The sequence below is a fragment of the Vanacampus margaritifer genome, chromosome 13 (assembly GCF_051991255.1).
Source record: "Vanacampus margaritifer isolate UIUO_Vmar chromosome 13, RoL_Vmar_1.0, whole genome shotgun sequence".
NCBI classification, from domain to species: domain Eukaryota; kingdom Metazoa; phylum Chordata; class Actinopteri; order Syngnathiformes; family Syngnathidae; genus Vanacampus; species Vanacampus margaritifer.
In genome coordinates this window covers 12,273,746-12,289,367 of record NC_135444.1, presented here as the reverse complement: position 1 = coordinate 12,289,367, position 15,622 = coordinate 12,273,746, and the positions used below count along the sequence as shown (strand labels likewise).

Below are 15,622 nucleotides of genomic sequence, written 5' to 3'. Positions count from 1 at the left end.
ATAGTTTTTCTTACCACCAATGTCACAACACAACAAGCAAACAAATTCTTAATTAGAACATAAAGTGAAACAAAAACTACATGCCAGGGGTATTAAAAGTTTACAAAAAATACCTAAATGTTTACAGGTCACGATATACAGAATATCAAACAACTCCACAAATAAACGTTTTTGTTTGTTGAACTTTCTTGTATGTAAAATCAGTGACTGTGTCCGAATGTCCACCCTTATCCCCTAACCCTTCATTCACTACATAGCCCCACACAATGTAGTGGTCTAACTCTAATATGTAGAGATGGGACGTTTGACACTGAGACTCCGGAGCATGTGTCAGCCGAGTGAGACAGACTGCTCGAAACAATGTATCAAAAGCCCCGATGAAGTGCTCTCATTCTGTTTGGCGATTCCGACAGCCAGCTCACTACTTTCTCCTCGTCGCATATCACGTGACCACCGTAACTGTCATGACGCACTGGCGCATATATCTCCGACTATTTATTGTGAATAAAGATGTTTTAAAACAGTAGTTTATTTATTTTGTTGTAAATATTTTCAACTAAAACGAATTAACTATTTTTGTTGTATATATTTAATGCATCGCTTTGATTCACGCCATGTTTTTTTTTTCATACTCGCAATGCATTGTGGTATATATCAACCCGTTTGAGTGAACATCGATGTTTATTACTTTTCAGAGTGCATTGTGGGTAATTTTAAGTGCCCTACATTTTCGCTCCCTGGACATTCGGACGCCACTACAAAATGGCGTGACCCCTCAGTATGGCACGATACTGTATAGGCAGTATGGTGCACATTCAGACACAGCCAGAGACGTGCTCTTTTAATGCTGCAGGGGGCGCTGTTACTCAAAGCAATGCTTCGACTCGTCGTTGCTTGCTTGTACGCCGCACCACTAGTGTAAATGCTGCAGGGGGCAGTGTTGTCCCAAAGCAGTACTTTTGAATGCAACAGCGCGCCCTCGTTGAACGCAACCTTTTCCCCCCCTCAACTTTTTTTTCCTTCACCGCTTCTCTCAGCCTGGCTGCTGTTATTAAGGCAGAAAAGAAAGGAAGTGGCGACAGGCTAGCTGGTTAGCCGACCAGTAACCAGTCCATTTTCCCTGCGACAAATGCGCTTTTGAACACCTTTTTACCCCAGAGACGCCTCTTCTTTGTGTCGCCGAGGCGTACGAGGAAGCTACTTTTTTCTCGGCTCGTTTTATTTGTGTGTTTCCGCGCCGGTTTCAAGCTCGTTGTCTCATCTTTGTCCGTTTTCAGCGTTGTTAGCCCCCCACGGACTCTCAAGACGGATTGAAAGCAAAGTGGGGATACATTGAAGAGCAACACAATGGGACAAGCAGCGAGGAAAGGTACGTTCGTGTTTCATTCTACGTTGGCTCGTTATGACAATTGTTTGGGACTTGAGTTTTTGAGAAAGCGATCCTGGAAGCATGTGGACGTTTACAAATGGCTCTCGGTCATTGTAGTGACAGAGCAGCAATGGGAAGCAATACAATTCAGCCTACACTAGTGCACCGACTCCTGGGAAGGTTTTTCAAAACTGTCATTACAAATAACTTGGGTGAACATGTTTGCTCAGTTAGTGACACGCATGCAAGCATTTTGGCGATGTGTGCACTAGTAATCTGTCCCAACTTGTTGCTCAACGAGGTTCCCAGACGATGGGAAAAAAGTGACTAACACACCGATACAGTGTTTCCCAATCTTGCACACTTGGGAAAAAATCTCATGGCACACCTCCATACGAAAATGTCACAAAAATATCATGAATCATGAATATACATGTCTGAGAGTGAAAGCGCATTTGACTGTTATGCCTGGCATAGATGAACAACAATTAATCGTGTGCAGCAAATAAATAATGTTTTGGCCAATCAAGAAAATTGGATAATGTCTTGCAGCACACCTAAATCTCCTCGAGGCGAGCACAATGTGCCACGTGCAGTGATTGGGTATAAATACCACTAATTGACGTTTGCTGACTGGGCTCTCACAATATCGGCGGTTTGGTGGTACAGGTAAACAGCAAAGAAAGGAAAGAAATCTACATTTCAGTTGGCCGTTCTTTGTTCATAGATGAAACAAAACAACATCCATCCATCCAATTTCTATATCACTAAATTTCTATATCACCAGTAGGGCTGGGTGATTATAAAAAAATATGATTGTTTTGACTGATATTGAATCATGATTAATAAACATGATTATTCATTGATTTCAAAACTCAAGTCAACTCAGTTCAATAGAGCACTTTAAAAACAACCATAGTTGCATTCAAAGTGCTGTACAAAAAGTAAACATCTGACAAAATATGGTTTAAACAATAAATGAATTGCATAAAAACAGTCAACGCAATAAAACATTACAACAACAATGCTGATACTCAATGTAGTTGACAGTCAAAGAATGTTAAAACTCAATTCAACTACAGTAACTTAAAAGAACAACCAAATCAGTAACGTCTAATGCTAATTTTTAGGAGTGTGCCAAAAAATCCATTCTCATTTAGTACGATTCAGAATAGATTTTAAATGTCCCCAAATTGATTTTATTTAAATTGTTTTATACTGTCTTACCTTTTGTTTGTGTGTGCCTTTATTGGGAGCACTGTTCATGTTGTACCCGATTTGGCCACAGTGTGGTTACACGCGGTCTGATACACTGTTAAGTTGTAGCCACATTAGAGAGTAGGAGAAAAAAGTCACGATCAAGTTATTCCACTAAAAGTAGTTTTTTGCAGCGTGGAGCCGTTCTTTGTGCCGCGAGTAGAGCACTAATCAGCATTAGCAAGTCAGACTGGAGTAGATCATTACGGTTCCTTGAACATCGTTTTTGTTTTGTTTTTAAATATGTTTTTATTACATTTTCTTTAAATCTACTTGGGTGGTGGCCAGTTTACTTGGGTGGCCCGTCCAAGTGTTAACATGGTGTGGGAAACCCTGTAATATGTGTAGTGGTAATTGTTTTTGTTGTGTGTTTTACGGTAAACTCCAATTGGGGTGTCAATAAACGTTGTTTTCTAATTGTAAGAAGCTAAACTTGAAATAACGATTAAAATATTGATTACTTGTTCAGTCCTTATTAAGGACAAGTGCCATTAGGGTCGTGGGTGAGCTGGAAGCTCTCCCAGGTGACTTTGGGCGAGATATGTGGTGCACTCTGGACTGGCTATCAGTCAATCACATGGCACTTAAAGACAAACAACCATTCATACTTGGAACTGTGAAGCGCATGCCAATAAATCACACATTTTATTTAACCGGAAAATCAAATGCATTAAAGAAAAAGGTCTCTTTTTCAAGGGTGATCTAGTACAATTCTTATCACAACAGCACAATGTATATGACAGCACAATCAAATGTATACAAATGAACGCAACATAAATAAAATAAACATAAAAGAACACAGTACAGTTACTAACATTGATAGATCTAGTTTTAGTTACCAAACACTGCATTGTTACATTTGGTATTATACCTTATATTGCTATCATATACTGTATTGTTGTGCATCAATATCAGCAGAACACATATCCATGATCATGTTGTATTGCTAATTTCATTTGCTATAAAATCCCTAATTCATTTTGACCTCAGACATCTCGCCACCTGCATGCAAACTTACCTTCATGGCTGATGGGCTTCCTTTCTGTAATGAAGGATTACAGCTATTAATTAAAAATAATAATAAACATGCCTCTTAACGTAACTACTTGAACTCGTTTTTGTCCAAATAAATCATGCAGAGCTTCAATCTGGAGGGGACATAATGCAGCAAAGCTCCCGCTAAGTCAAAGGTGGCATTATGTGAGACTTCTTTTGCAGTTGAAATGTCCAACAGCGTTAAAAGATTTGCTCTCGTGTTATTTTTAACACTTAAGGTTGATCAATCATTTCCATTAGTACCAATTTCTGAAAACATATCAAATTGACCATACTAGAAAGTATCGTTTTTTTCCCGCCTGACAGCAATGATACATATCAATCAATTTGAGAATGTGCTGCAATGTCATCAATTTATAATTCAGAGACATTTTTTGTGTGCACTGTAGGGCTTTTGGGTAAAGTGATATTTTAACATGTTTTGACTCGTATTATTGTCAGAAGCCATTTATTATTGAAAGGCATTTATTATTGATGTGCACATATCTGCACGTTTGTGCTCCATGTGTTCCAAATTAAACAAATGTGGTTTAACTGTTGGCATTGACATCCATGATGCACATTGCACAGCCCTAAAAATGTCTCTCATGACTCAACTGAACCATGCGTATGTTTAGGTTGATTAAAAGTAATTTCCACTGAGACGTTAAATGATTGCTGTTCCCTAGCTTTGGTCTATTTACACTGCCTTTTATCCCAGGTGCTTTGTTTACATTCAAGATTAAACTGCTGCAGTTTTTCCCAAAGGCTTTTTTGAGTCTAAGAGGCACAACAGGCCAAAACAAATGCGGTTCCATATACAGTAGGCTGCAGGACCAAGCACTTTCATGATGACTAATGTCCTGATGGTGGAAAAAAGAAATCATAAGCAGGATGAACATTACAATTACACGCACACGTACACACTTTGCTTTACTAGATCATCACCATCTTTCTTTACTTTTTCCGTTGCTTTGTTTTAGCTTGGTCTGAAATGACGTTTTCCTAGAACCCTTGGTCACATGTTCCAGAACAGCTTCTTTGAATCGCTTGATTTGGGGTTGTCAGGCTCACGAAAGATCTCAAAATGAAGCTTGTTGCAATTAAAGGATTTTCTCAAGATGGAATGCTTGACATGAGCTAATTCACTGGGGGAAAAAAAATGCCTCAAAAATCATAATGCGTGACGTTACATAAGATGCCTGCCAATCACGCCATGGCAGAGTACCAGTGCTGGCAGTGTAATGATGGCCATAGAACAGGAAACTGGGCTGACTACGAGATGAGAAATACGGTCAGTGCTCCTCAGTCCAATATGAGCAACCATTTTTATTAAGCCGATGATGCTAACGGGAATAGCATCCAGCTGAAAATATAATGGCTAAAGACTCGCATGAAAAATGACCAGAGAAACCTGCCGATAAATGCGGGTGGTTCAAATGGCAACCCAGTTCGACAGTTATTTTTTTTCCCGTCGTGACCACTTTGTGTCCATGACATGCCGACACTCCCCATGTAATTAAGAGCACTGTGTACGCATCACTAGAAAAAACAAGGTAACAATAAACTGCCGGAATGTAAATGCAAGTACAGTTGAATCTAATCCCACACTGTACACAATGCGACAATACGTGGCAGAAAAAATGCCGTTGCTGTTGGCACATGTTGAGTCCAAGAAGTACCTTTTTTAATTATTTACAACTGTACTGTATGCTTCAGCTAGAATGACTTCGAAGTTCAATGTTTCCACTTCAAATTATGATGTTACTATGTTTAAAAAAATAATGATAATATTCCACGACAACTGAGTACTCTACGTATTGAGTGGGATGTCTAGTTTATTGGTAATGACAGACCAATAAAATAGATTTTGTAATTTTTTCATGCTAATTGGATGCACAATTTTTTGAGTGGGTGGGGGGTGTATTCTTGCGTGTGAGTCAGCAGGATTTGAAAGGCGCACAGTTCAGCTGCTGCTGGCATTTCGTAACCTGGCAATAACTAGATTGATAATTGTGATTCACTCAAGGGAGTTCTCCACATCTGGGACTGCTCCACGGTGATTTGCTTGGGAAAGGTGGGAGTCGCGGGACATTCTGTCCAATACTTCGAGCTGATTGGATGCTGCGGCATCTTGTCCACGTTTGTTTTGACCAATCACGGCAACGGCTGAAGATGTCGTCTTTGGTCTCGTCTTAAAAAAGTTTGATTGCGAACGGATCAGCGGGAGCAGTACAAGATGGATTCTCGTAGTGTTTGTGAACACATACTGCCAGAATTCAGCTTGCTGGCAAGGTTAACCATTTTGTATTTTGCAAAGCGAACAGCTAGTAAATTGTGTCCATGTGATCCTCCAATGTATGACCAAGCATGACAGCCATTGTTCACCAGAGGTAATTTTCTTACATATAATAGCTAATTTGTACCAGTTTCTCAATTGAATATTGTCTTCTGAAGGTAACATAGCTGCTCATTTGTTAAAAAAAAAAAAAAAAATTAAAAATTATTATTATTTTTTTTTTTACTTGAGTGCTTGGTGCCCATGCTCCAATATGAAACAATAGAATCACAGGAAGGTTTGATTTAATTGGTATGGCTCAGCGGTAGAGTGCCCGTCTCCCTACCGAGAAGTTCTGGGTTCGATCCTCAGCCATTGTGACCATGTCGAAGTGTCCTTGAGCAAGACACTGAACCCTTGTTTGCTCCCAGTGGATCTGGCAGCAGCCGACCACTGGCATGTGAATGGGTGAATGTGAGGCTTTGTAAAGCGCTTTGGGCACCATGTGGTGTAAATATAACACTATATTAAAACAGTCCATTTACCAGTTAAACCATAAATAATTTTTTAACTGGTTTATCGCAGGTTCAGTTTTGGGCTCACGTCACACTCCTGGACCATGTTTTCTGAGAAAACCACCCTTATATTCAATATTAGAACGACTTGAAAGTCTTCCAGCATGGAGCGGATTATGTTGGACTTTGGAGGTTTCACTGCACGAGAACCACATTCATCATGCACTTAAATTCATCATGCTTGTCAGAAATATACACATTGCAGTTTTCCACCACTGAAGTCGCATTGCAACACCTTCAAGCCTTCGAGATTTCACGCAGCCTTTCCTCTTTCCACACCATATTTTTAAAGTGCTTCTTTTCGCTCAGGCAGTCCACTGAGCAGCTATTTTTTTTTCATGTTTTTGAGCAAAAAGAGCCATATGGTGTCTTGCTAATAATGGTCGGTTCTGGCTGCAGAGATGATAAGGGGCTGCGGATGAGATTGGGGGGAGGGCGCTCACAGTTGAGCTTCAGTTGGTCTGCGCACATCCTGGCAGATACAATTCTGTGTGGCTGGGGATGAATAGATAATTTGTGAGCAGCCATAGATATGCCTGATTTCTGCTGTCTCTTACATGATTTCAACAGAATCTTGAATCTTTAATCAAACCAGTTTGAGATTTATTTACCGTGTGTTGTTATGAGTTAAGCTCGGACACAGTTGGGGATGCTGGGTGGCCTTAATTCATTCACATTTTGAATCCATTAAAACAAATTAAATAATGGAAATACACATTATCAGTTTTTGAGTAAAACATTGCCATTGTGGTGATCCACAAGCGAGCGAGAGTTGTCATGGTCTTGGATTCAATGTGGTGCTTGACTTGAAAGAGACAATGGACTTAAAAACAGGCTGAAGAAGAGTAGCTCGCTGCTCTGTAAGCAGTTTTGGTTATGACAAGAAGAGTTAGCCAAAATTGGTGACATCTTAAAAAGCCAAAAAAGAAAGCTTTTGTGTGAAGTAAATTTTTTGGATGCTCACTTTAGTTATATGAAGCCAGTGTTTCCCACACCATGTTAATACTTGGGCGGGCCACCCAAGTAAATTGGCCACCACCCAAGAAGTTTTCCAGAAATTATATTAAAAAATTATTTAAAAAGAAAGAAAAAAAAACGTGTTGTGACAGGATATACCGCATGTAACTTTAGTTCGCCGTCACTCACTTGTGGATCGTGAGGCTAGAGACGTAGTAACCCCCCTCCCGTCACCACTGAGCAGCGGAGTCCACCCACCCAAGTAGATTTAAAATCTGTGGGAAACACTGGAAGCATTACATACATCAACTTTGTTTTTTTGTGGCTTTATTTTTCCTGAAAAGTTCACTCAATATTGTTTGATTTTACACTAAACTTCCACCATACTCCTAACATTACAAAATATTTTTAAAAAATCAATGAAGTAGTTAGACAAGAAAAACATTAGAGCAGCGTTTTACGTTTTTGTATGTTGCTTTTGTCTACATACTGTGTTTGCACTTGGTTGACAGAAATCACAATAGGTGTTTTCATTATCTCCTATGTTTACTTGAAAGCGTGAAACATTGGTTAGTTAAATTTGGGGAAATTAGATTGTTTACTGTTCAGCTGATTGGAAGTGCTTTGCTGACTTCCATTTTGTTAAAAAAAAAATAGTCAGAAAAAATGCATGTGGAAGTGACTGTTCGACTTCTGTAACCAAAACGTGTGTTGTGAGCACAACAACATCATCTTTGAGATCTCAGTGTTGTTGACAAATTGTTTTTTCTTTCAAATGTGCGACATCAGGAAAGGAAAGGAAAGGAAAGTGGAGCAGGTTAGCGCAGCCGCACTGTGATTTCTAATTAGTCTCTGAACAGCATGCCTTTTCGCTGTTTGCAGCTGCTGTGCTGCATTTAGCCGATGCAGGTTACCCCTGGAATGGAAGACACTGCAGATCCATTTATTAAGCTGGTGTACTGTAAACTAGTCAGCTCATCCGTGGGGAGGTAAACAACATCCTCATCAATATACAGTACGTAAGGAGTAAGTAAGTTAGGAAGGTTATTCCATCAGAATAGTTTATTTGAACAGCATACTGTACATATTTTCAGAATACATTGGTTTGTCTGCATCTGCATCCTGTACTTGGAAAATTTTCACATTTTGTGAGCTTGATAAGTGTCAACATGGCATAACAAAATGCATCTCCATTTGGCAGTGTTTTTGTGTTTGACAAAGAAGTGAAAGTTAAGAATGTCAGGTGAGATGGGTGAAGGGCATCTGCAACCACATTTCATATTACGGCCTTAATTGATTTTTTTTCCTTTCAAATATTGATGTATTGTTTGTTAAAAGTGCCTTGCTAGTGTAGACACAATGCTTGCATGAATACTTAAATAACATATTAAATGTTTACAGAGTTCCCTTCCTATTGTTGTGACATAACTACATTTGTGCGCCAATCTGAAGGCTAATGCAGCAACACACTAAAGGCGTAAATACTGTAAATTTTGTGTGTAAAAAATAAAAACGTCTAGGCTGTAGAATATAAAACAAACGATAAACCAAAATGCCTATAACTGAGTGTGCATTCTTACACTGCTGTGTAAACTAGTTCATTGTGTACCATTCCTAACTCCGATGCCTCATATTCCACGAACGTCATAAACTGAGGACCTACTCTGCCTATGTGATGTGTGTTTGTAATACAGTATATCATAACCAATAGCGAATATCTGATGTGTGATACGCTGTGGCGTTCGATATTTTAGAATGTAGGTAGGTATGTACGGTAGATATTTTTGGGATAAATAGAAAAGTAATTGACTGAACAAAAACTAAATATAATTTTTTACTACATGAAGTGAAGGGAAAGGCCTTTAGCAATGAACTTGGCAAAATATTTTTGGCGTGTTGAGACTTGTTTTTATTTTCTCTTTTTGCCAATGCGCTCATAAGGAAGATATTTTGATGACAGCAATACAAAATTTGTCTCTTCACAAAGATTATCTTGTTAGATCTCATGCTGCTTCTAGTGGATTGGATCAGCAGAATCCATCATGCAAAATCTCATGTGCTGATAGTCTCAATCCAGTGTTTTTTTTGACAGAACGAACAAACTCTGACAAGTTCATCGAGTATAATTTGCAAATGATGTCGTTGACTCCGACACAAAAATGTGTTCAGCATATGAGCATTAGAGTAGCAGATGAACGGAAAGATGGAGGTCAGGAAGGAGAGATGTGCCATCAGTGTGTTCTTTTGTGTGTGCTCCATGGTCCGCCTTTCTTCGGTGGAAGAAAGGGGCTTTCACTCTGGAGAAAACTGGCAAATGAGCTGTGTAGTGTATTGCTACTATGACCTGTTCTTTTTTTTACACACTGGAGCAGATGGAGAGCAAAAGACAGAAAATCACTGAGCATACTTGTAGGGATGCAGAGAGGGAGATTGGTGAGGCTGTAAAGTCATCAATTCCTCAAACTCCTTGGTAACTTGGCACTGTCTGTGTGGCCAACCAAATTTATGGGCTTTATAAATAGATTCAGCTGTAATGATAGGGTGTAAGTGAGGAAAAGGCCAACTGTTTGACGATGGCCTACTTACAGTGCCTCATTCTTCACTTACTTTTTACACATATCAGGTTGAGATGCTTGCGATCAAAGGCTTGTTTGCTATCACACTGATCTTTCCATGGCGGGTTGTTTAGATGGTGATTAGAGGCACGCAGTTGTAATCCAAGCAGAGATTTAACCAGTATAAAAAAACGCGAGTTCAAAAGAGGTCTGTCTGTGATCACAAAATGTAACCAAAACAAGACAGAGCATTTAGGATCATGTTCAAGTTGTTTTTTGATACACTTTCTTTATAGTTAAATGCAAGAGATATACTGTAAGTAAATGTCTAAATGAAACTTAAGATAACTGTTCTCGTATAATAATAGTTTGGATGTGGTTTTGTTCTTCTAGATGTTGAATTTTGAAAGTATTTTGGATGATCTAAAACGATTTAAACAGGAAGTGACTGTTATGGCAACCAGACCTTGGAATGTCCACAAGCGTCTCACTGTCCATGATGTAAGCGCTGGATGACTAACATACCATTGCCATTTATACATACATTCAGCTGTTTCACAAGGATATGACAAGCATCCGCACTATATTTGGCCCTAGGTGGAGATTTGCCGAATTCTGAGGACAAATAACATTATCAAATTATGGAAAAAATTATGGTATGGTATAGTATGTGTCATACTATATAACGTTGGTTAGAGATATACAGTGGCACTTGAACGACTTGAGATTCTTTTTTGTAGTTGACGCTAAAGTCATGAAAGTCGTGTCGATTACTTGACAAAGTCATTGACATTTTTTCAGCTATCAACTGCCGGTGCTGACAACTGTTTACCTTTGCCTACAAACACAAGCTTCCTGTCCACTTATTCTTACCACCGTCACGGTTCCAAAAAACTGATATGACATAATTTGGTACAAATGATTGTCCCACTACTCCAGTTTGATAAACTAATGGGGGAGGAAATTAAGTACTCAGCACAGTAGTTAGTTCAGAATCTACCATTCAAAACTATTCTGTGTGGAACCAATATGAACTTCACAACTTGGTGGAAACATGGCTTACTTTACTACCGGGTGGAAACATGGCTCTAATGATGACTGCGGTGAGAGCTATTCCATCCCCCTCCACCCTCTCTGCCGTCACTGATCCTGTCCCTTGGCTCAGGATTATGAGCAGAGAGGCGGGCAGGGACCACCCTCCGGCTCGGATTGCTCTTACTCTGCACTGGTGTCGCTCTGTGATGGCCACTGTCAAATTGTATTGATTAGGCAGGGCAAATCAGTGCATGCATCTGAAGTTCCAATGAGATGATATATAACAACCGTCATTTGTGTCTTTATTCACCTCTCTTGGTTGTGATGCCACATAGGTAACATAACTGCCATTTGTAAATGATTGTAACCTAACCAGACATAGCTGTAACATTAGTTTAAGAGGACCTGTTTTCCATTAAACTCCTGGAGCAGTACATGGAGGGTGATTTGATTCCAGTGTTTGTTTTAAAGACCTTTTGTTGGACGAGGTCTTCAAGGTTTGAACTGTCTCGCTTTTCTTTATGAATGCCTGACAGGCCGTGGAGGGTGACCAAACACAAGAGCAGACAAAAGCACAGATGGTGAAAGTATAGGTGAGATCAGCAGAGGTTTGAAGAGCTGGAATAGCAATGGAGCTTGGCTTTGGGTTCTCTGTAGACTGGACTCTGTTTTGTTTGTCTTTGCTCTGTTTTTACTGTGTAGTCTCAGGTCACTGATGAATAACTCATTTGTCAGAAACCGTACAGGATGTCTGGGTTAGGTGAGAGAGACTGGTGACAAGATGTGAGCAATGTGTGCAGGGAGGAACAAAAAAATTCAAATCATGTAGCAGACATCTCTTTCTTCGTTTTGTTGAAACATTGCATGTACGACTAAAATATACATTGTGTTTGATGGAAGACCCCATTCAATGTTTTTAGAATTGATAGTGATACACATGCCCAGAACAGATTAACCAGAATGTGTCTTTATTGCTGACAATTGTAAAGATTTTTCAACTTTGTAAACACATTTTGCTTTCAATAGTCTAGGGAGGTTATTCCACATTTAAAAAATTTGAACACAGTCAAACTCAATAATTTCAAATGATTTACTTGCCTATTTGTAACACCGGTGATACGATCAACAAATCCTTGTAAAATTGGTTTCTGCGTCTTACGTTTGATGCATTGGTTGGCGTATAGCCTTTTCATTCAAGCTTATGCACTTCTGTGGCCATGCTGGCAGCACAATGGATGCATGTGTCGGAAGTGTTCTTAACACAGAGTAGCCTACATGAGTGAGTGAGTACAATGATCCTCTTCCTTTTCCGCTTTTCCCGAGTTGTGCCTGCAGGTGCTCCTTATTTTGTCTGGGATCCTGTTTATAAGGTTTTATCATATTAGACTGGATGGAAGTGATGTCACTTTAGACTCAGACTAGTGTTGGGAGGCTTTATAATGACTCTATTCTTAATGTATACTTCCTAGTCTTTTCCCCCAGCATGGCAAGAGTGACCTGGAAAAGTTTAAACTCACCACCAGCAGCCTACATGGAATTCCAAACCAACCTCACCTTCTGGATTTCATTAAGTCCAACATGCAAAGGTCTCCCGGGATTGGTGTATCTCATGCTGCTGCTTTGATTTCATGGTTTCAGTCTTCAGCTCATCAGAGTGACTGAGAATGTCACCACTTTTTATGGCCAGCTGCATTGACATGCGATTGAAAGACAGACCTAATATGGTGAGAATTTGCATATGGACGTCACATTACTGCAGGAAGCCTCGAATGACTTCACACATACAATGCACTGCCTTTTTTGGGGGAGAGCACATTAAATTCAAGGCTATATTCCTCTACTCCCCTCAGTGCAACCTGGCATCTGGACTGAGTTAGAGGAATGGTTCCAAATGTTCTGTGGTAGGGAGCAAAGGGGGGTGATCAGTGGGGGGTGGAATGGGAGGCACTTGGGGAGCTAAATGAGAAGGTGATTTTGTGTTAGAAAGTGCTATACCAGGAAAGATGAAGGGGAAAAACAGATGCACAGTGAAAAGGGAAGGCAGTGTAGGGTCTTACCCTATGTGGCCTCCCAGGTTGGTGACCTGCTGCGAAATGTACATAAAGTGGAAGTTCATAAAACTGTGCTATGACTCACACTAATGTTTGATTGCCCCAAGGTCAAAACAACAGCTTGACACTCGGTTGAGTAATAACGCTGTTTTGAATGATCATGTGTTTGTAGTGAACTAACTTTGGACATTTTCAACCCTCATGTGTGATAAAGAGGTCAATTTAATTCCCCAAGGGGCGTCTGACGGCAGCCAGCTTGTCAATACGTGGCTCAGACACATGACATTGGGAGTGGCAGATCAATGCAGCCCCCTGAGATAACTGTATTCTGATTGATTAGCACTGTCTATTCCATTATGGTTATTTAGTTAGACAGGCTTTTGTTTGGAAAAACAAAATTACCATGCAATGCCTTGCTTTGTTCAGCACACATTTTACGTAATTGTATGTAAAATTATAGGTCAAAACTAGTACCTATAGCATCCCATGTGTCTGTGTGCTAATTGCTTGTTGCTTCACTTGTAGAGGTGGAGCACTATTGTTCACACATTGGTCAATAGTGATTTTACTGCTTTTCTTCACATTAAAACAAAAAGAGCCATTCAAAAGTAATGCTGTGGATTGCAACACAGGCCATTTTGAAGTCGTTATTATTTTTTATGCGAACAGTCAACACACAAAGAAAACAAGTTCTGTTTGTTTTCTTTGTATAATTAACTGGTACATGACGTGCTGTGATGGCATGGTGCCACACTATTTACATTGCTGACATAACTACGGCCATCTTGTCTACCACACCCAGTGGTAGAATCAAGAAGTAGGTTTTTTACTATAAGTTTGGCTTCATTAATGGCTGAATATGGTTATATCAACAAGTCAAAAGGTTCCTTTCTTGTGTCCTTTAGATGCAGACAGCAGATGCTCCTCTTCTCTTTGTTTTGTTGTTGTTGATGGTGCTGAGACTGGGGGGGCACATGAGCTCAAAGTGGCCTTTACCCTTGACTCTTTCTTCACTGGGTTCCATATCTGCATTTGTGATTATGAGCCCAGTTGGGGTTCTGTTGGTTAATTCCCTGCAAGAGGTATCGTTCTGATTAAACAAAGGACTGCGTTTTTTGAATAAGCCACATGGCAGTCTAGATGGAGGGCACTGATCCATTCACAGCCACTTTGGATGCATCTGCACTGCAGCAGCCCCTGAGGCCGATTAGCACCACTCTGCAGCAAGAGAAGCAATCTCGCAGTATCGCCAGACCTGTGTGTTTATGAAACCCCAAGAGGACAGACAAACGTAAAGACCAAATGCCACAAGGAGTGCACGCACACACACACTCCCACACATGCTGAATCTTGACTTCCTTTGCTTCTGTCTGTCACTCTTTGTGCCCTGAGGACAATGCAGTGAGCGTTGGCAAAGGGCCAGTCCGCTCATATCCATTAGGTCATGTTAGCGAGAGTTCTAATGCTGATGGATACTTGAGTGGCCCCAGCTCCATTTTCCCCAGGGAGAAGGAATAAGCTTTTGGTTGCACAGACTGACACCGAAAGGGGTGTGTAGGTGGATCTCTGAACTATCAGATGTTCCAAATGCAGTGAAAAACCAAACATTTCTGAACTTGCGCACATGTGCTCAAAGGATTAATCCCTCGGCGTCACATAGCCTTTGGCTTGTTGTCAATGTGAGTACGCGCGCACACAAACACAATAGCAATTTGCGGAAGATGCATTAGTTAGTGTTGTCCGATAAATGGCCATTGGTCAGCAGAACATTGTCATTTCCATTCATTTCCTCCCAGGATGCTATTGGTTCCCACCTATAGATGAATACCGGTATTATATTTAAGTTGCTGTAAGTGTGTTGTACTTGATGAACGATCAAACTGGAGGTTGTTGTTGTTAGCTGTAGAGTTTCTGTAAGTAATGTTTGGCTTTTTAACTTTGGGCATTACCGCTATGACTTACCTTATTCAAGGTGCTTGGCTCTGCAGTGACTCATAACATTTACCCACCAGGCCAAATGGAATTCAGGGAGTCACCGTATCTTGCTCCACACACACTGTTGACATCATAGCTTGCTTCATCACCGTTAACCTCTCTTGATTTAAAATTATGAGTCAAGCAGTGAGGGCAAGGGGGGTGAGAAAGGAGAGCGCGAGTGTTTCATTCATTGACTGTCTGTGTCACTGGGTCATTCACTTCCTGCCGTGTCATACAGTCAGCTGATGGTGTCTCAGGCCTCACTAGTTGCTCTGTTCATAGACTTGAGTGTAACAGCCTTAGATTATCACTGTAGTGTCTAGAGCACAAACTAAGAATAAAACAGCCGAGGCTGTCTCACACTTCAATGGAAGACTATAAACTCTTGACACTCCTCCTCCTACACTGGGTGCAGTTTTTGTGTATTTTTTTTTATTATGTGGGCGGATTTAGAATAAGAGCTATTTGGCTTATTACGCATGTGCCATTGAGTCAAACGAATAGGCTTTAGTGCCAAATATGGGCTCGGTCCA

The 15,622-nt window shown here is 40.3% G+C and overlaps 1 protein-coding gene across 6 annotated transcripts in view; it reads left to right on the top strand.

Annotated features, from left to right (window-relative positions):
- The first annotated feature begins 1,003 nt into the window (after positions 1-1,003).
- LOC144062176 (myosin IXB) overlaps positions 1,004-15,622 on the top strand; it is a 50,127-nt gene continuing 35,508 nt past the window's right edge. For 4 of the 6 annotated variants that reach the window (XM_077583243.1, XM_077583242.1, XM_077583240.1 and 1 more), the window contains exon 1: positions 1,005-1,369. The gene's annotated coding sequence lies outside the window, so the exon portion shown is untranslated. Of the gene's footprint in view, positions 1,370-15,622 lie in introns of all 6 variants that reach the window. The other 2 variants (XM_077583245.1, XM_077583244.1) reach the window with 1 other exon arrangement.